The sequence below is a fragment of the Balaenoptera physalus genome (assembly GCF_965194825.1).
Source record: "Balaenoptera physalus genome assembly, chromosome: 1".
In the NCBI taxonomy this organism is placed as follows: Eukaryota; Metazoa; Chordata; class Mammalia; order Artiodactyla; family Balaenopteridae; genus Balaenoptera; species Balaenoptera physalus.
Genome location: NC_138882.1, coordinates 14,469,717 through 14,490,388, shown reverse-complemented (window position 1 = coordinate 14,490,388; position 20,672 = coordinate 14,469,717).

Genomic DNA, 20,672 nt, shown 5'->3' with positions numbered 1-20,672 from the left:
GAGAAGGGACTAAAAACAGACTTATAAACAACAACAAAGAAAAACAAACTTGTAAACAAGTGAGATATTTGAGGGCTCAAGGCCTTTTAAGACTAAGGATTCTAATCTCCCATCATTTTGTGAAGTCTCATACATATGTTTTATATGGTGTTCATGATTAAATTACAAAAGACCTCATAAGTTTACCTTTAAATCTATTGGAGATGTTCGGCAAATGATATTTGTGGGAAATGAGAAAAGGCGGAATGAGTTTAAAATCTGGTAAGAAGAAGAAAAGAGAATAACTTGTGTGTTATTGGCAAGATTCCAGGAACTTTGAGGCAGAAGTAATAAAGGCTTCCCAAAATTCATGGAAATTACAAGAAAGCCTTGGGCATTCCATAGAGGGCATCTCAAAAGATGAAGGTAACTTTGATGACTCAAGCTCAAATTTACAATGATTCCATAGGGGGGAATATTTGAATCTCTCTCTTATAATGAAACATAATCTTAAGGAAGATAATGATTTACCTAAGATGCCCCACTTAGTGATTACAGGAGTAGGACTCATACTTGGGTGAGTCTAACTCTACATCAAATGTACCTTCCACTGCAATCTGGATGGATGCCACAGGTGGAGGGAACTGGAAACAGCTGTAACAGTTCAAGGAAGGTTGTGTCGTAATTTCGTATCATTGTGTGCGTGTATGTGGTGTGTGACTCAAACAATGAAAATATAAATGGTATTCAATAATCAAACAGTAAATATTTTTGAGGGCCACGCCTTACAGGGCAGTGAAGTTACAATAACTTAGGTTTTATAGTAATTATTTTTAAATGGATGTACATACTAAGTGTGAAAAAGTGACAAAACTCAAACAGTTCAAACAAAGGCTGCTTTTGGCATGTGATGTAAGGCTATAATATTAGAATGGAGGCTTTACAAATAATTGTATTCAAATATTTAATTAAAATAGCATTAAATTTAAGACTAAAGGATGTAACTCTTATTACATAGGCAAGTCATGACTGTATTATACATTTTTCATCCAGGACAAACTGTAAAATACTACAATGCATTTCTCTTTAGCTCTGTTAAAAATTTTTGGCAAATGATATGTAGCTATTTCAATAAAGAAGAATTTTATAGAAATCTGACTTCCCAAAATAAACTAATATCTGTGTGCTTGTAAAAATCAGAACTTTGAACAGCATTTGAGCAATTAAAGGAAACGACTTATTAATTCAGAAGAAGAAAAACTTGCATAAATGTGAACTGGTGTGTGGAGAATAATTAAATTGTAATTCCAAAAGGTTAATGTAGTAGTGATTTACTTGTCCTGATTTTTTAATTTAGATAATAGTGCAGATTTTGTCAATATGGCAAACCAATGCATGATTTATGTTCCAGTACAGATGGGAATTGTACATCTGTGCTAAGGTTTTTTGTATGTTACTCTACAATTATTTGATATCAATATTTTTACATACTGCATGCCAAATTGTATTAGCATTTAGGTTTCAAAAGTTTTAAACTATTCTGAGTGCAACAACAATACAATCAATTTATATATAAAGTTGACTGATGAATGGCCTTGTAAAAGAGGAAACAGTGAATTTATTATGCTCTATAGTGTTGTAACAGATATTTAATTTTCCTTATTTACCACTCAAAGTCCCACTTTATTTTGGGCACAATTTCTCAGGCAAATTTTGTTCATTTCTTTTAACTTATTCTACATTTTCTTCTTTTTCCAAATTGACTGACAACAGTATTAATCAGGTTCCTAGAAAAAAATGAAAAAAACCCCAGCTCAAATGATAAAATATGTAAGCAAATTTTTATTTACCATATTAAACTATAAAATTTCACAACTAAAATTAAAATTTATAATGTGTTGCTATATTATAATTACAGTATATATTTTAATTCCTCTTATGCTATTGTTATTACCCTACAGTTGAGACTGGTAAGTACCTTTTAGTTTATATACTATACTTCTAAAAGGTAGACATGCATAGTGTTTAAATTTGTATACTGGTATGTGATTTGGAAATAAATTTGCATTTGAAGACCTTTTGCTAAAAAATAGTGTTTGAGAACCAGTTTTATTACTTTCATAAGGAATGCATTTTTATGTGTTCTTAAAGCATTTATCTGATAAAATGCACTAGATAATATTCTTCTTGAAAATTCTAGATTATTGGAGAGTATTTCAAATCATGTTAACTATATTGACCAATCTATTTGGCAATTTAATAGCTTAAATTTTTAATGTAATGTTTAATGATGGTTGTGTTACTGACCAGGGTTCTTGGCCTCCTTAATGGAAACAGATAAGAGGCCAGATGAGAAACTCAGGCAAGGCTTTACTGGGATTCGTGCTGCAGCATGAGGGAGGGAAAACAGGTTCCCTTGCTGTCTCCCTGATGAGGGGGGGGAAGGGGACCAGCTGGTTCCTCATACGGGATGAGGGTAGGGGTCGGGTCCAGAGGTCAAGCTGGAGGAGTGGCTTAGGTGGTCTGCCTACCCCCTTGGTGGTGCTGTGTGCATGCCCAATACCCTGCTTTTGCTCCCAGCTCCTCAGAAGTGGCAGTTGGGTTTTGGTCTTTTTGTATCTTGTTCATAATTTGCCCCAGCTGTGCATGCATGCAGTTATTTTTAGTCCCTTATAGTGTCTGTATTTTGTTGCTGGAGGAGATGTTTGTTCAGGTACAAGCACTGCAGCAAAGGGTCCCAGCCTATCTCATTCCCCCTTGAGGGATTCTACACCCCTTTTTCTTCATGCTGGACAAGGGCTGCAGACCCTAGCCTATGCTAGAGGTGTAGACGTCCCTTACTTACTGTTCCAAGGAACTGTAGCTACCTGGGCCACCTCCTCTGGAATGGGTTGAATTCTTTGAACCATGAGTCTTACTTGAAACTGTTGGAGCCTAGAAGACACAAACTTAACCAAAAGATTAAACAAATAAGGGCCAAAAAGGAGAGGAACAGTAGCCACTAAAGGGCCTAGAAAGGGAAGCAACTAGGTTAACTTAGGACTTCCTTTACTGCTGACCAGACAGTGGAAGCGATATCACCCCTGCTAAAATTGTGAAGCCATTCTGCTTGGGTGTATATTTCCTTAATAAATAAATATTAACTTCTACCTGTCCTGTCGCATTGATCCAGGTGCAGCAGGAAGTATTAGTTATCACACAAACTCCACCTTGTTCTGCCAGAAGGTGATCAAGAGCTAGATGATTGTCAAGAACTACATGAGCCAAAGGAAAAAGAGAGGTCTTAAGTCATGTTAAGGCCTGTCCTGTTTCCTCATATAACCAAGCTGTCTGGTGAGATTTCTCGGTGTTGCTTTATCATAGGTAAAGCCTCCCCAGAGCTGCCACTCCTATGGCCAGCCCTGCCCCTGTTAGGATCATTCCTAGTGCTCTCTGGGTTCAGCGGGGAGCTGGAATGGTTCTGTTATAGATAAAAATACCTCTTGTCCCTATAGTGTACCCTCCTATGAAGGGGACAATGCATTTACAGGCTATAGTTTGGCTGGAAAAGGACAGGGCCTGGCCATAATTCCATAACATATGATGGTTTGGGTGTCTGAAGAGGAAAATAAACCCTTCCAGGGTGCAGACCTGAATGTCTGTCTCACGGTTGTTAAGAGCGGACAGTTCTTGATGGATATAACTGTTGTGAGTACTTAAACAATCAGGGGACAGCAGACCATTATGCTGATAATTAAGTGTATGAAGCTCTACAACATTTTTAACAAGATGCTCACGGATGATCCTGCTGACACCATCAGAGGGTCACCCTCCACAGGCCAGATCACTATTTGCCTGGAACTCCACAGGTGGGTTGAATTGGATTGACCAGGTGGATGGGACATTTCCTTCCCACCACTCACATTCCCCTTCCCTGTTGTTTAGGGAGACTGGGCCATAGGTGGAAACAGGGCACCAGTGGGTAAGGTTGTAGGTACAGTTTATCCCTATATAAGAGGCAAGATATCTGGTGTAATTATATCTTGGGGGGTTCTCAGGGCATGTGAAATAAATACTATTTGTGCAGAGTGTGCCCCACACCTCGGGTCCAGTTGTATGGGGGCAGTCGCATTAAAGCATTGGAATCGCACCCTGGAAAGTTCAAGTGTGACCAGCAGAGGTCGAGGGGGTGGCAGTTGTCCCTGATTTAGATCATTAATTACCACTGGACCCGGCCGGTTCAGCGGAAATGCAAGAGGACCAGTAGCCAGCTGGGGGTGTTGATGGCATATCCAGCATTCTTTTAAATGTTCCCCTTTAGGTATAATTCTGGAAATACTGATAAGTGTATTTTCTTGCCACTGTCCCCTAGTTACAGGGACTAGTAAGGTGGACAAAGTCAATGGGAGGAGCATTTCTGTGGGACAGTGTTTCCCTTAAACCCAGCATGGACAAAGGAGCTCCTTCCCTGGTGGCTGAGCAAACTGGTGGAATGCAAGCAAGAGTACAATAGCAAGAATGGCAAAAGTCCAACTCGCCACATCATTTTACTTATCTGTCGGTGGTACCTGTATTCTAAACAGGTATCTCAGATTCTTCTACTGGCTCACGGGTGTATTGTTCTTCTCTTGTGACCTGCTGGGTCTTTGGAGGTAAAAGCTTTTAGTCTGGATAAATGTATCCAACTAGATATCCCTTGCAGTTTGACAGCAAGGGGGGTGGCTCAAATTACTTTATAGGGGCCCTTCCATTTTGGCAATAATTCACCTTTGGGGGACCCCTCTTTCCAGGTTTTAAGAATAACTTGATCCCCAGGGTTTATATGGGAAGGATAAGCTTCAGAAACAATCTTAGAGTGTCGTTTTATTCACTCAACTTAAAATTATACAGGAAGGGGCTATATGGGGAGTGAGTCTTAGTAAATACAAAACTCAACAGAATTTGATATCCACTGAAACAATCGTTTTCTAAAATACCCTATTTACCAAATATATCCAAATTAAGATTGTTTTCAAATTAAGCCTGATTTCAATAAACTTGGCTTGATTACTTATGTAATTTATCACATAGGTCCTTTAAATTGGCTGTGTTAGAATTTTTTTATAAGGAATCTCAGACTAAAGTTTTAAAAGGCTGCTCAGAGCCAGGAAAGCAATGCCAAGGGCTTATCACAGATTCTGCTTTACAGATTTGGATGAATTCCTCTCTTTTTGAGGTGTCTGAAAAATACCTTGAGATTCCTGAACTCGTCAGGAGGTGGCCTTTCTTATTTACCCAATAAAGCTGCTGGGAATATGAGTTTCCAATTTCTGGAGGGATCAGGTAGAGGGAAAAAATAAATGTTTCAATTCTACTTAGGGATGTAAGTTTATGAACCTGCTCTAAATTATAATTAGCTTGAAAGGAAGGGTTTCCTTTCATCTGGAAAATGCAGATTAAAAGGCAGTAATATTTTAGAAGACCTAAATAGACATTTTTCCAAAGAAGACATTCAGATGGCCAAGAAGCACATGAAAAGCTGCTCAACATCACTAATCATTAAAGAAATGCAAATCAAAACTACAATGAGGTACCAACTCACACCAGTTAGAATGGGCATCATCAGAAAATCTACAAACAACAAATGCTGGAGAGGGTGTGGAGAAAAGGGAACCCTCTTGCACTATTGGTGGGAATGTAAACTGATAAGCCACTATGGAGAACAGTATGGAGGTTCCTTAAAAAACTAAAAATAGAGCTACCATATGATCCAGCAATCCCACTCCTGGGCATATACTCGGACAAAACTATAATTCCACAAGATACATGCACCCCAATGTTCATTCCAGCACTATTTACAATAGGCAGGTCATGGAAGCAACCTAAATGCCCATTGACAGATGAATGGATAAAGAAGATGTGGTACATATTTACAATGGAATATTACTCAGCCATAAAAAGGAACGAAATTGGGTCATTTGTTGAGACGTGGATGGATCTAGAGACTTTCATACAGAGTGAAGTAAGTCAGAAAGTGAAAAATATCGTATATTAACGCATATATGTGAAACCTAGAAAAATGGTACAGATGAACTGGTTTGCAGGGCAGAAATTGAGACACAGATGTAGAGAACAAACATATGGACACCAAGGGGGGAAAGCAGCAGGGGGGTGGGGGTGGTGGTGTGATGAATTGGGTGATTGGGATTGACATGTATACACTGATGTGCATAAAACTGATGACTAATAAGAACCTGCTGTATAAAAAAATAAAATTCAAAAAAGCAGTAATATTTTAGACAAAAGTGAAAAATTATAACCATATCCATCAGTTTAATAAACCCATGTAATTAACAGTTTTATAAAGCCATCAGGTTTACCCAGTTCAGTGGTGTGATATGAAAGTTACCAAAAACCTGTACTTGTCAAAAAACCCTTTCTATGAATCTTCCTGGAGATGAAGCATTTTTACAAAGCATCAGCTTATCTTTCTAAGAATGACAAAAGACTAAAAGGGCACAGTTAAACACCTGATCACAAAGCAATTGACAAAGAAACTTGATTATAATAACTAGAATTATGACTGGTAACATTTTATCAGGGCATACCAGATTTTAAGGAAATCCATAAAATTTTTAGAAGATCTATATTAATAACATTCACCCATATGATACAACCTAAGTAGATTTAGTACTCATTTGACAATGATTCCCATGTAATTTAACATACCAAATGAACCCAGTTAGTTTAGGATTTCTCTTTGGGATGGTCCAGGGTCCCTCTGAAGCACCCCAAAGTTAGCAGAAGGTCAAAATTTTAGTTAGAATTTGACATTTGGGAAGTCTGTCAAAAATATCAAAAAAATTTAAAACACCTGATCAGATAGGATCATATGTCTCTGTGAAACAATTCTGATTCATTTGACCAAAGTGACAATAAAAGATTTCAAGGGCAAATAGGGACAGTTTATTTAAAGGCAAAGAAATTTGCACAATCTGCTGTCAGAAGCAGCATTCTAAGAAAACTCTGTTCTCTTAAGAGAGAGAAACCAGCTCACAGCACTTCAGCCTGAGATTCCAGGTGCCGCCATCTTAAATTGAGGTGTTGCGAGCAGCTTTTCTGCACAGTGTCCGCCAAAGTGTGGTGTCAACACAGCAGTTCTCTGCTGGGAACTCTAATCAGACATGTTAGGTGCAAGACCTCTGCACACAGCTCCCTAAGTGTACTATACACAAGGGCAGGTGAGTCCACTACATTACAGAAAGAGAACAATCTGGAGCCCAGAGGGTGGAGACAAGATGGCAGAGTATAAGGACTTGAGCTCACCTCCTCTCATGAAAACACCAAAATCACGACTAAGTGATGAACAAATATCAACAAAAAAGTCTGGAACCTATGAAAAAAGATACTCTACATCCAAAGACAAAGAAAAAGCCACAGTGAGATGGCAGAAGGGGTGCATTTGTGATACAATCAAATCCCATACCTGCTGGGTGGGTGACCCACAAACTGGAAGATAACTATATCACAGACATTCTCCCAAAAGGGTGAGAGTTCTGAGCCCCACATCAGGCTCCCTAGTCTGGGGGTCTGGCATGGGAAGGAGGAGCCCCCAGAGTATTTGTCTTTGAAGGCCAGTGGGGCTTGATTGCAGGAACGCCACAGGACTGGAGGAAACAGAAACTCCACTCTTAGAGGGCACACACAAGGTCTCATGTGCACCGGGATCCAGGGAAATAAACAGTGACTTCATAGGAGCCTGGGCCAGACCTACCTGGTGGTCTTGGAGGGTCCCTGTAGAGGTGGGGTTGGGGGGTGTGGCTTACTGTGGGGACAAGGAGACTGGTGGTGGAGGTAATGAGGAGTACTCATTGGCATGAACTCTCCTGGAGGTGGCCATTTTGACACCAAGACCTGGGCCTACCCAACAGCCTGTAGTCTCCAGATCTGGGATGTGTCAGGCCAAACAACCAACAGGGCAGGAATATAGCCCCATCCATCAGCAGACAGCCTGCCTAATGTTTTCCTTAGCCTAGAGCCGACTCTAAACACACCCCTTGAGATGGCCCTGCCCACCAGAGGAACAAGACCCAGCTCCACCCACCAGTGGGCAGACACCAGTCCCTCCAACCATAACTCACCATAATAAAGGCCATATATGACAGACTCACAGCTAACATACTCAATGGTGGAAAGCTGAAAGCATTCTCTCTAAGATCAGGAACAAGACAAGGATGTCCACTCCCACCACTTTTACTCAACATAGTTTTAGAAGCCCTAGCCATGGCGATCAGAGAAGAAATAGAAATAAAACGAATCCAAATTGGAAAAGAAGGAGTAAAACCATCACTGTTTGCAGATGGCATGATACTATATATACAAAATACTAAGGATGCTACCAGGAAACTACTAGTGCTTATCAATGAATTTGGTAGAGTTGCAGGATACAAAATTAATGCACAGAAATCTCTTACGTTCCTGTACACTAACAATGAAAGACCAGAAAGAGAAATTCAGGAAACAATCCGTTTTATCATCACATCAAAAAGAATAAAATACCTAGGACTAGTCCTACCTAAAGAGGCAAAACACCTGTACTCCAAAAACTATCAGACACTGATGGAGGAAATCGAAGATGACACAAATGGATGGAAAGATAGACCATGTTCTTAGATCAGAAGCATCAATATTGTCAAAATGACTAGACTACTCAAGGCCATGTACAGATTCAGTGCAATCCCTATCAAATTACTGATGTCATTTTTCACAGAACTAAGACAAAAAAATTTAAAATTTGTATGGGAACACAAAACACCCTGAATAGCCAAAACAATCCTGAGAAAGAAAAACAGAGCTGGAGGAATCAGGCTCCCTGACTTCAGACTACACTACAAAGCTACAGTAATCAAGACAATATGGTACTGGCACAAAAACAGAAACATAGATCAATGGAACAAGATAGAAAGCCCAGAGATAAACCCACGCACATATGGTCAACTAATCTATGACAAAGGAGGCAAGGATATACAATGGAGAAAAGACAGTCTCTTCAACAAGCGGGGCTTGGCAAACTGGAGAGCTACATGTAAAAGAATGAAATTAGAACATTCTCTAACACCATACACAAAAATAAACACAAAATGGATCAAAGACCTACATGTAAGTCCGGACACTATAAACCTCTTAGAGGAAAACCTAGGCAGATCACTCGCTGACATAAATTGCAGTAATATCTTTTTGGAACCACCTCCTAGAGTAATGAAAATAAAAGCAAACATATGGGACCTAATTAACCTTAAGAGCGTCTGCACAGCAAAGGAAACCATAAACAAAACAAAAAGACAACCTGCAGAATGGGAGAAAATATTTGCAAACAAAGCAACAGACAAGAGATTAATCTCCAAAATTATACAAATAGCTCATGCAGCTCTATATCAAACAAACAAACCAATCAAAAAAAATGGGCAGAAGATCTAAATAGACACTTCCCCAAAGAAGACATACAGATGGCCAAGAAGCACATGAAAAGATGTTCAACATAACTAATTCTCAGAGAAATGCAAATCAAAACTACAGTGAGGTACCACCTCACACCAGTCAGAATGACCATCATCAAAAAGTCTACAAACAATAAATGCTGGAGAGGGTGTAGAGAAAAGGGAACCCTCCTACACTGTTGGTGGGAATGTAAATTGATACAACCACTATGGAGAACAGAATGGAGGTTCCTTACAAAAGTAAAAACAGAATGACTATATGATCCAGGAATCCCACTCCTAGGCATATATCCAAAGAAAACCATAATTCGAAAAGATACCTGCACCCCATTTTCACTGCAGTACTCCTTACAATAGCCAAGACATGGAAGCAACCTAGATGTCCATCGACAGATGAATGGATAAAGAAGTGGTACGTATATACAATGGAATATTACTCAGCCATACAAGGAATGAATTAATGCCAATTGCAGCAACATAGATGGACCTGGAGATTATCATACGAAGTGAAGTGAGACAGAGAAAGACAAATATCATATGATATCACTCATATGTGTAATCTAATTTTTAAAAAAAATGATACAAATGAACATTTACAAAAACAGAAACATACTTACACATATCTCAAAAACAAACTTATGGTTACCAAAGGGGAAACTTGGGGGTGTTGGGAGGGATAAATGAGATCTTGGGATTAACATACACACATGACTATATAAAAGACAGATAACCAACAAGGACCTACTGTATAGCACAGGGAACTCTACTCAATATTCTGTGATAATCTATATGAGAAAAGAATCTGAAAAAGAATGAGTATGTGTATATGTATAACTGAATCACTTTGCTGTACACCAGAAACTAACACAACATCATAAATCAACTCCAATAAAATTAAAAAAAAAAAAACAGCACTTGTAAGAAGAGGAGAGTACAAATACAGGATATTGGAAATGCATTTAAAATTAAAGAGATCAGCAACTAAAACAATCTTGTAAACATGTATATAGACTGCTATATCAAAACTTCATGGTAACTGCAAACCAAAACTCTGTAATATATAAACACACAAAAATAGAGAAAGGAATCCAAGCTATTCCTTTCTAAAGATACTATACTAAAGATAGTCATCCAATCACAGTAGAACAAAGGAGGACGAGAAGAAAAAGCTACAAAACAAGTACAAAACAATCAACAAAATTGCAATAAAAACATACATATTGGTAATTACCTTAAATGTGAATGGATGAAATACTTTAACCAAAAGACACAGACTGGCTGAATGGATACAAAAACAAGACCCACACAGACACTGTCTACAAGACACCCACTTCAGATCTAGGGACGGGACACATGCAGACTGAAAGTGAGGGGATGAAAAAATTTATTCCATGCTATTTGAAATCAAAAGAAAGCTGGAGTAGCAGTACTCATATCAGGCAAAATAGAGTTTAAAATAAAGACTGTTACAAGAGACAAAGCCACTACATAATTATCAAGGGACAATCTAAGAAGAAGATAGATCAATTGTAAATATATATGCACCCAACATCATAGTATTTGCCTTATATATTGAGGTGCTAACAGCCATTAAAGGAGAAATCAACAGTAACACGATAATAGTGGGGGCCTTTAACACCCCACTTACACCAATAGACAGATCATCCAGAGAGAAAAGCAGTAAGGAAACACAGGCCTCAAATGACACATTAGAAAAGATGGACTAAATTGATATTTATAGAGCATTCCATCCGAAAGCAGCGGAATACATTCTTTTCAAGTGCACGTGGAACATTCTCCAGGATACACCTGATACTGGGCCATAAAGCAAGCCTTGGTAAATTTAAGAAAATTGAAATCATATCAAGCACCTTTTCAGACCACAACACTATGAGATTAGAAATCAACTACAGAAAAAAAAAAAAACTGTAAAAGTCACAAACACGTGGATGCTAAACAATATGCTACTAAACAACAAATAGATAATCAACAGGACTTACTGTTTAGCACAGGGAACTCTAGTCAGTACTCTGTAATAACTTATATGTGAAAAGAATCTGGAAAAGAATAGATATATGTAAATGTTTAACTGAATCACTTTGTTGTACACTTGAAACTAAGACATTATAAGTCAACTATACTCCAATATAAAATAAAAATTAAAAAAAAAGAGAATCCAAATTTATTCTTCCATCAACCTTCTTTAAATAAAATCCATTTACGTAATTAAATTTAATCCAACCTTAGAGAATCCTATCCATGTACAAATTTATTTTCTCAGTGTTCCATTTCTATAAACCTCCTACAACTTTTGGTATCCAAATTATTTTGTCCCCTGTTTTTTTGTTTTGTTTTGTGTTTGTTTTTCATTTAGAAGCAACCAGGTCTAGGACAAAACCACCTTTTGTTTTCCTTTCACAAAATGCATTTCCATTCCTGATACTTTTTTAATTTTTTAACTGAAAATATGTTTTCCATTTTCCTTGCATATTGAAATGTTTCCCTTATAATTTTTAACCTTAAAGTCTTAATAGCTAATAAAAAACAAGAAGCAAGTCCTCGTATACTGTTTGTCACATCAGCATTCATTTTTTGGAATATCCCATAACCTCTAGAAACATACATCTTCTTAATGCATAATTTATTTCCTCAATGTGGCACATGCCATATGTCCAATAAACCCAAATACCTTTACTTTTCCTCTGATAAGAAGACAAATGTAGGTAGAATTAGATCTGTTTAGCAATTAATGTTCCAGTATTTTATCTCACTTGAAATAACCTGGATATTCAATGAATTCCTATCATTTAAGTTATTTTCAAGTTACCAAAATTTGGAGAGACTGTTTTAGATGGACATTTCCAAAACATAATTATTCCTAGAGTTTACCAAAAAGCTCTTATCTCAGTTACATTTACTTAAAAGTTTAATAATATTATTTTCCTTGTTGACAGTTTTTATAATGGAAACAATATGCACTTACTGACTTGCAGTAACCCTAGGTACAATAGAAGTTTTCTAGTTAATGTTGAGGACTCTAAATACAGGTCTGTATTAATTAAACCCACAAGCTTAAATTAAGCTAGCTCTAATACGAGATATTAATTCAATACTGAATATTTCCCAGGTCACATGAACCTGAAATGTATTCTGACAAGTTTCTTTCATATTTCTGAGAATGTGCTCAATTTCCTTTAAGCCAATTAATTACAGTTCATTTACATAAAGACAGCCGCCAGAACCAGAGATCTCATAGTTTTCCTGCCTGAGTTTAAAAAGGCCTCTTTTTTTTTTTTTTTTCTTCAGTCTCGGGGACTACAGATGGTTCAGATAGTTCCTGACAGCCAGGGCAGAACATTTACATTGTAAAGACAGTAGAGAGAAAAGCAAGCTCCTCTTTTGTTGTTGTTGCTCTTCTTTAAAGTCCTACTAAGTAACCCAAGGCTGGAGTCTCAGGCAATGTGGGCTGTGTTTGCATTTCAAGGCTTAGGTGCTCCGTTGTGCCCACAATTTCAGCAGAGACTTGCAGGAGCAGTTGGACAGACAAAACTACATGAAACAAAGATCCTTCTAAATTCACTAAGTCTCAACATGTACCAATGACAGAAACTTAAAGACACCAACAAAGAGTCCTCAGAGTGAAGGGGAAAGGAGTTGTAGGGGTGAGGACCAAGGGAGAGGTAAAGGGAGGAGGGACAGAAAAGACTGAAAAAGAGAGAAAGACACAGACTGAGAGAGACTGCCATTTCAATCCATCCCCTGCAGGTGTCCATTCAGGCACCAGACCCGCACGCTTCCAGAAAGGGCCAGTGAAGGAGGGCGCACCCTGTCTACTGCCCACCGGGGTGATCAAGCCCAGAAACCAGCCAGTTGTACGTCGTCTGTGGGATTCTAACCCACAGCTGGGACTCTCACCCATGCTCACACCGGTGTATAGAGATCTGCCGCTTCAGCCCACTCCCAGTGGGACTTCTCTTGGCAGCAGGAAAATAAAGTTGAGTATATTGGTATGATTGGACTTCCAGTCACTACACAATATGCGGTTTCAACCTCTATCACTCTCAGAAATCTCCCATCAGGGAGAGCCCACTGGACCAAGATCTACACACGGTATGAGGAGAGCCTCTCCCACCTCTGTTTGTCACCTGTCAAGGTGAGCCATTGCCGGCCAGAGGGAGCAGGTCTCACAAGCTGAGAGGAGTGATGCTATAGCTGCCTGACGTCCACTGTCTTGGAAGGATAGGACAGAAGTAGGAGAAGACAGAGAGAGGAGAAGTAAAGAGATATCAGAAGAGGGAAAAGAACAAAGGGGAGAGGGAAAGTGTTGCCTGAATGAAGGTACTGAGTCCCTCGGGCCAGGAGGGCAGACTTATCAAATGTGATGCTGAAACAAGAGGTTCAGGTAGCCACTTGTCACCCATGGGGAAGCTGCATTCAGTGGTCACAGAGGTGCCCAGGTCCTCTCCCAGGAAGGGATCAATGTCCCTTCATGGTTGCTACAAAGTATGTAACCAACCAGGGTTCTTGGCCTCCTTAATCAATAGAAATTGATAAGAGGCCAGACAAGAAATTCAGGCAAGGCTTCATTGGGACTTGCGCTGCAGCATGAAGGAGCAAGAACAAGTAACACGTTCTCTTGCTTGCTCCTGGAGGTGGGCGAGCTGGTTCCTTATATGGGGTGAGGATAGGTGTGGGGCCAGGGGTCAAGCTCGAGGCGTGGCTTAGGTGGTCTGCCTACCCCCTTGGTGGTGCTGGGTGCAGGGTGCATGTGTAGTACCCTGCTTTTGCTTCCAGCTCCTCAGAAGTGGCAGTTGGGTTTTTGGTCCTTTTGTATCTTGTTCATAATTTGCCCCAACTGCACATGCAGGCAGTTATTTTTAGTCCCTTATAGTTTCCTTGTATTTTGTTGCTGGGGGAGATATCTGTCCATGTGCAAGCACTGCAGCAAAGGGTCTCACGTCCCAGCCTGCCTCAGTTCTAAGAAAGAGAACAAACATTAAAAAAAGGCAGAAGCAAGCTTATGTTCACTTCAAAACTGTATGTTTTAAAACAAAATACTGCAGTGTGTTTTCACCAGGGAGCGCTTGTATTCCCTATTTCATTTTAGTAATGAAGAGAAGAGTTGCCATCTGGCCACTTCAAATGTATGGAGTTGGTGCTTCTATATATAAATGACAGCATATGGAAAAGGAGGCTTGCAATTTAGTATATATTCCTAGAAATACTTAGATAATTTATTCCTTTCAAAATGTGTACTATCTGCCTCAACTAACACATTACTTCTAACTTCTAAAAAAATTAAGGGGAATATGAAGTCATTTTCCCCTCAATAGTTCAAGAATATACTTCTCAAAATTTACCTTACTAGATAGTTTCTTTTTAAAATAACTAAATATGTATGTATTTGTAACCTCTCCTGCCCAAGACCTACTGATATTAAATTACAATTTTGAAAAGTATTATTATAGGAGTATAAAGAGAATAGTAGATGCAAGTTTTCAACAGATTTTTAAAAGCAGAGACAGAGGTGGGGAAAATGATTTAATAGGGCAAAAGAAGCAACAACTAAAATACAGGAAGAGAGAATGCTGAGAGTAGAGACCATTCACCCTGCAGAAACCTAAAAAGCAAAAACAAACAAACAAACAAAAAACCTTGACCTTAGAACTGACAGGCAGGATAAGGCAAAAAATTGGAGAATACATTGAAAGGTATTGAACAGCCATTTCCCCTTTCAACTCCACACATAGGTCCCTATACACAGGCCAAATAATAGGAATTTATTCTTTAGAGGAATCAGATTGGAGGGAGAAAGTTTGAAAACCTGAATAGTCAGATCTTCCCTCTCACCCCAGATATAGCGCACTTATATCCTTCTTAGTCTGCCAAGCAAACTCCACACCTCAATAAGCAAATTTGAAAAAAAATAACAGGTATAACGTAACAAACAATGGAAAAAATGTTAAACCCTCAATGTAATATAACACAACATTACATTCATTAAAAAAGCAATGGCAAAATATTGTACCAAAGGGCCTATAACTGTAAAAGAAATAAACTCTTTTAAATTATAAGCATGGTAGCTAATTTCTAGAACATATATTAAAAACTAGGTTAGAAAATGCACAGGGAACTATACTCAACATTTTGTAATAACTTATAAGGGAAAAGAATCTAAAAATGTAAATATATATATATATATAAAACTGAATCACTTTGTTGTATACTTGAAACTAACACATTATAAATCAACTATACTTCAGTTTAAAAAAGAGGAAAATAGAATAATAAAGTCACAGAAAGTGAAAAAGTAAAAGAAATTGAAATTATTAAACATTAATCTGGAGCTCGGAGTAGGAAGATGGCGGAAGAGTAAGACGCGGAGATCACCTTCCTTCCCACAGATACAGTAGAAATACATCTACACGTGGAACTGCTCCTACAGAACACCCGCTGAACGCTGGCAGAAAACGTCAGACCTCCCAAAAGGCAAGAAACTCCCCATGTACTTGGGTAGGGCAAAAGAAAAAAGAAATAACAGAGACAAAAGAATAGGGACGGCACCTGCACCAGTGGGAGGGAGCTGTGAAGGAGGAAAGGTTTCCACACACTAGAAGCCCCTTCGCGGGCGGATACTGCAGGTGGCGGAGGGGGAAGCTTCAGAGCCACGAAGGAGAGCGCAGCCACAGGGGTGCGGAGGGCAAAGCAGAGAGACTCCCGCACAGAGGCTCGGCGCCGAGCAGCACTCACCAGCCCGAGAGGCTTGTCTGCTCACCCGCCGGGGCGGGCGGGGCTGGGAGCTGAGGCTCGTGCTTCGGTCGGGTCGCAGGGAGAGGACTGGGGCTGGCGGCGTGAACACAGCCTAAAGGGGTTAGCGCACCACAGCTGGCTGGGAGGGAGACCGGGAAAAAGTCTGCATCTGCTGAAGAGGCAAGAGACTTTTTCTTGCCTCTTTGTTTCGCCGCGCAAAGAGAGGGGATTCAGAGCGCCACCTAAACGAACTCCAGAGATGGGTGCGAGCCACGGCGATCAGCGCGGGCCCCAGAGACGGGCGTGAGACACTAAGGCTGCTGCTGCCGCCACCAAAAAGCCTGTATGCGAGCACAGGTCACTCTCCACACCACCCCTCCTGGGAGCCTGTGCAGCCCACCACTGCCAGGGTCCCGTGATCCGGGGACAACTTTCCTGGGAGAACACACTGCACACCTCAGGCTGGTGCAACGTCACGCTGGCCTCTGCCGCTGCAGGCTCGCCCCGCCTCCTCTGTACCCCTCCCTCCCCCCAGCCTGAGTGAGCCAGAACCCCCGAAGCAGCTGCTCCTTTAACCCCGTTCTGTCTGGGCGGGGAACAGACGCCCTCAGGTGACCTACACGCAGAGGCGGGTCCAAATCCAAAGCTGAACCCCGGGAGCTGTGCGAACAAAGAAGAGAAAGGGAAATCTCTCCCAGTAGCCTCAGAAGCAGCGGATTAAAACTCCACAAACAACTTGATGTGCCTGCATCTGTTGAATACCTGAATAGACAACGAATCATCCCAAATTCAGGAGGTGGACTTTGGGAGCAGGATATATTAATTTTTCCCCTTTTCCTTGTTTTGTGAGTGTATATGTATATGCTTCTGGGTGAGAGTTTGTCTGTATAGCTTTGCTTTATAATAGCTTTATTTTACTTCACTGTATTATAGCCTCTTTCTTTCTTTCTTTCTTTCTATTTTTTCCCCCTTTTAGTCTGAGCCGTGTGGATGAAAGGCTCTTGGTGCTCCAGCCAGGCATCAGGGCCGTGCCTCTGAGGTGGGAGGGCCAACTTCAGGACACTGGTCCACAAGAGACCTCCCAGCTCCACGTAATACCAAACGGCAAAAATCTCTCAGAGATCTCCATCTCAACATCAAGACCCAGCTTCACTCAACGACCAGCAAGCTACAGTGCTGGACACCCTATGCCAAACAACTAGCAAGACAGGAACACAGCCCCATCCATTAGCAGAGAGGCTGCCTAAAATCATAATAAGGCCACAGACACCCCAAAATACACCACCAGACGTGGACGTGCCCACCAGAAAGACAAGATCCAGCCTCATCCACCAGAACTCAGGCACTATTTCCCTCCACCAGGAAGCCTACACAACCCACTGAACCAACCTTAGCCACTGGGGACAGATACCAAAAACAACGGGAACTACGAACCTGTAGCCTGTGAAAAGGAGACCCCAAACACAGTAAGATAAGCAAAATGAGACGACAGAAAAACACACAGCAGATGAAGGAGCAGGGTCAAAACACACCAGACCTAACAAATGAAGAGGAAATAGGTAGTCTACCTGAAAAAGAATTCAGAATAATGATAGTAAGGATGATCCAAAATCTTGGAAATAGAATAGACAAAATGCAAGAAACATTTAACAAGGACGTAGAAGAACTAAAGAGGAACCAAGCAACGATGAAAAATACAATAAATGAAATTAAAAATACTCTAGATGGGATCAATAGCAGAATAACTGAGGCAGAAGAAAGGATAAGTGACCTGGAAGATAAAATGGTGGAAATAACTACTGCAGAGCAGGATAAAGAAAAAAGAATGAAAAGAACTGAGGACAGTCTCAGAGACCTCTGGGACAACATTAAACGCACCATCATTCGAATTATAGGGGTCCCAGAAGAAGAAGACAAAAAGAAAGGGACTGAGAAAATATTAGAAGAGATTATAGTTGAAAACTTCCCTAATATGGGAAAGGAAATACTTAATCAAGTCCTGGAAGCACAGAGAGTCCCATACAGGATAAACCCAAGGAGAAACACGCCAAGACACATATTAATCAAACTGTCAAAAATTAAATATAAAGAAAACATATTAAAAGCAGCAAGGGAAAAACAACAAATAACACACAAGGGAATCCCTATAAGGTTAACATCTGATCTTTCAGCAGAAACTCTGCAAGCCAGAAGGGAGTGGCAGGATATACTTAAAGTGATGAAGGAGAAAAACCTACAACCAAGATTACTCTACCCAGCAAGGATCTCATTCAGATGTGATGGAGAAATTAAAACCTTTACAGACAAGCAAAAGCTGAGAGAGTTCAGCACCACCAAACCAGCTATTCAACAAATGCTAAAGGAACTTCTCTAGGCAAGAAACACAAGAGAAGGAAAACACCTACAATAACAAACCCAAAACATTTAAGAAAATGGGAATAGGAATATACATATCGATAATTACCTTGAATGTAAATGGATTAAATGCTCCCACCAAAAGACACAGGCTGGCTGAATGGATACAAAAACAAGACCCATATATATGCTGTCTACAAGAGACCCACTTCAGACCTAGAGACACATACAGACTGAAAGTGAGGGGATGGAAAAAGATATTCCATGCAAATGGAAATCAAAAGAAAGCTGGAGTAGCAATTCTCATATCAGACAAAATAGACTTTAAAATAAAGACTATTACAAGAGACAAAGAAGGACACTATATAATGATCAAGGGATCGATCCAAAAGGAAGGTATAACAATTGTAAATATTTATGAACCCAACATAGGAGCACCTCAATACATAAGGCAAATTCTAACAGCCATAAAAGGGGAAATCGACAGCAAAACAATCATAATAGGGGACTTTAACACCCCACTTTCACCAATGGACAGATCATCCAAAATGAAAATAAATAAGGAAACACAAGCTTTAAATGATACATTAATAAACAAGATGGACTTAATTGATATTTATAGGACATTCCACTCAAAAACAATAGAATACACATTTTTCTCAAGTGCTCATGGAACATTCTCCAGGATAGATCATATCTTGGGTCACAAATCAAGCCTTGGTAAATTTAAGAAAATTGAAATCGTATCAAGTATCTTTTCCGACCACACCGCTATGAGACTAGATATCAATTACAGGAAAAGATGTGTAAAAAATACAAACACATGGAGGCTACACAATACACTACTTAATAACGAAGTGATCACTGAAGAAATCAAAGGGGAAATCAAAAAATACCTAGAAACAAATGACAATGGAGATACGACGACCCAAAACCTATGGGATGCAGCAAAAGCAGTTCTAAGAGGGAAGTTTATAGCAATACAAGCCTACCTCAAGAAACAGGAAACATCTCGAATAAACAACCTAACCTTGCATCTAAAGCAATTAGAGAAAGAAGAACAAAAAAACCCCAAAGCTAGCAGAAGGAAAGAAATCATAAAGATCAGGTCAGAAATAAATGAAAAAGAAATGAAGGAAACAATAGCAAAAATCAATGAAACTAAAAGCTGGTTCTTTGAGAAGATAAACAAAAATTGATAAACCACTAGCCAGACTCATCAAGAGAAAAAGGGAGAAGACTCAAATCAATAGAATTAGAAATGAAAAAGGAGAAGTAACCACTGACACTGCAGAAATACAAAAGATCATGAGAGATTACTACAAGCAACTCTATGCCAATAAAATGGACAACCTGGAAGAAGTGGACAGATTCTTAGAAATGCACAAACTGCTGAGACTGAACCAGGAAGGAATAGAAAATATGAACAGACCAATCACAAGCACTGAAATTGAAACTGTGATTAAAAACCTTCCAACAAACAAAAGCCCAGGACCAGATGGCTTCACAGGCGAATTCTATCAAGCATTTAGAGAAGAGCTAACACCTATCCTTCTCAAACTCTTCCAAAATATTGCAGAGGGAGGCACACTCCCAAACTCATTCTACGAGGCCACCATCACCCTGATACCAAAACCAGACAAAGATGTCACAAAGAAAGAAAACTACAGGCCAATATCACTGATGAACATAGATGCAAAAATCCTCAACAAAATACTAGCAAACAGAATCCAACAGCACATTAAAAGGATCATACACCATGATCAAGTGGGGTTTATCCCAGGAATGCAAGGATTCTTCAATATACGCAAATCAATCAATGTGATACACCATATTAACAAATTGAAGGAGAAAAACCATATGATCATCTCAATAGATGCAGAGAAAGCTTTCGACAAAATTCAACACCCATTTATGATAAAAGCCCTGCAGAAAGTAGGCATAGAGGGAACTTTCCTCAACATAATAAAGGCCATATATGACAAACCCACAGCCAACATTGTCCTCAATGGTGAAAAACTGAAACCATTTCCACTAAGATCAGGAACAAGACAAGGTTGCCCACTCTCACCACTATTATTCAACATAGTTTTGGAAGTTTTAGCCACAGCAATCAGAGAAGACAAAGAAATA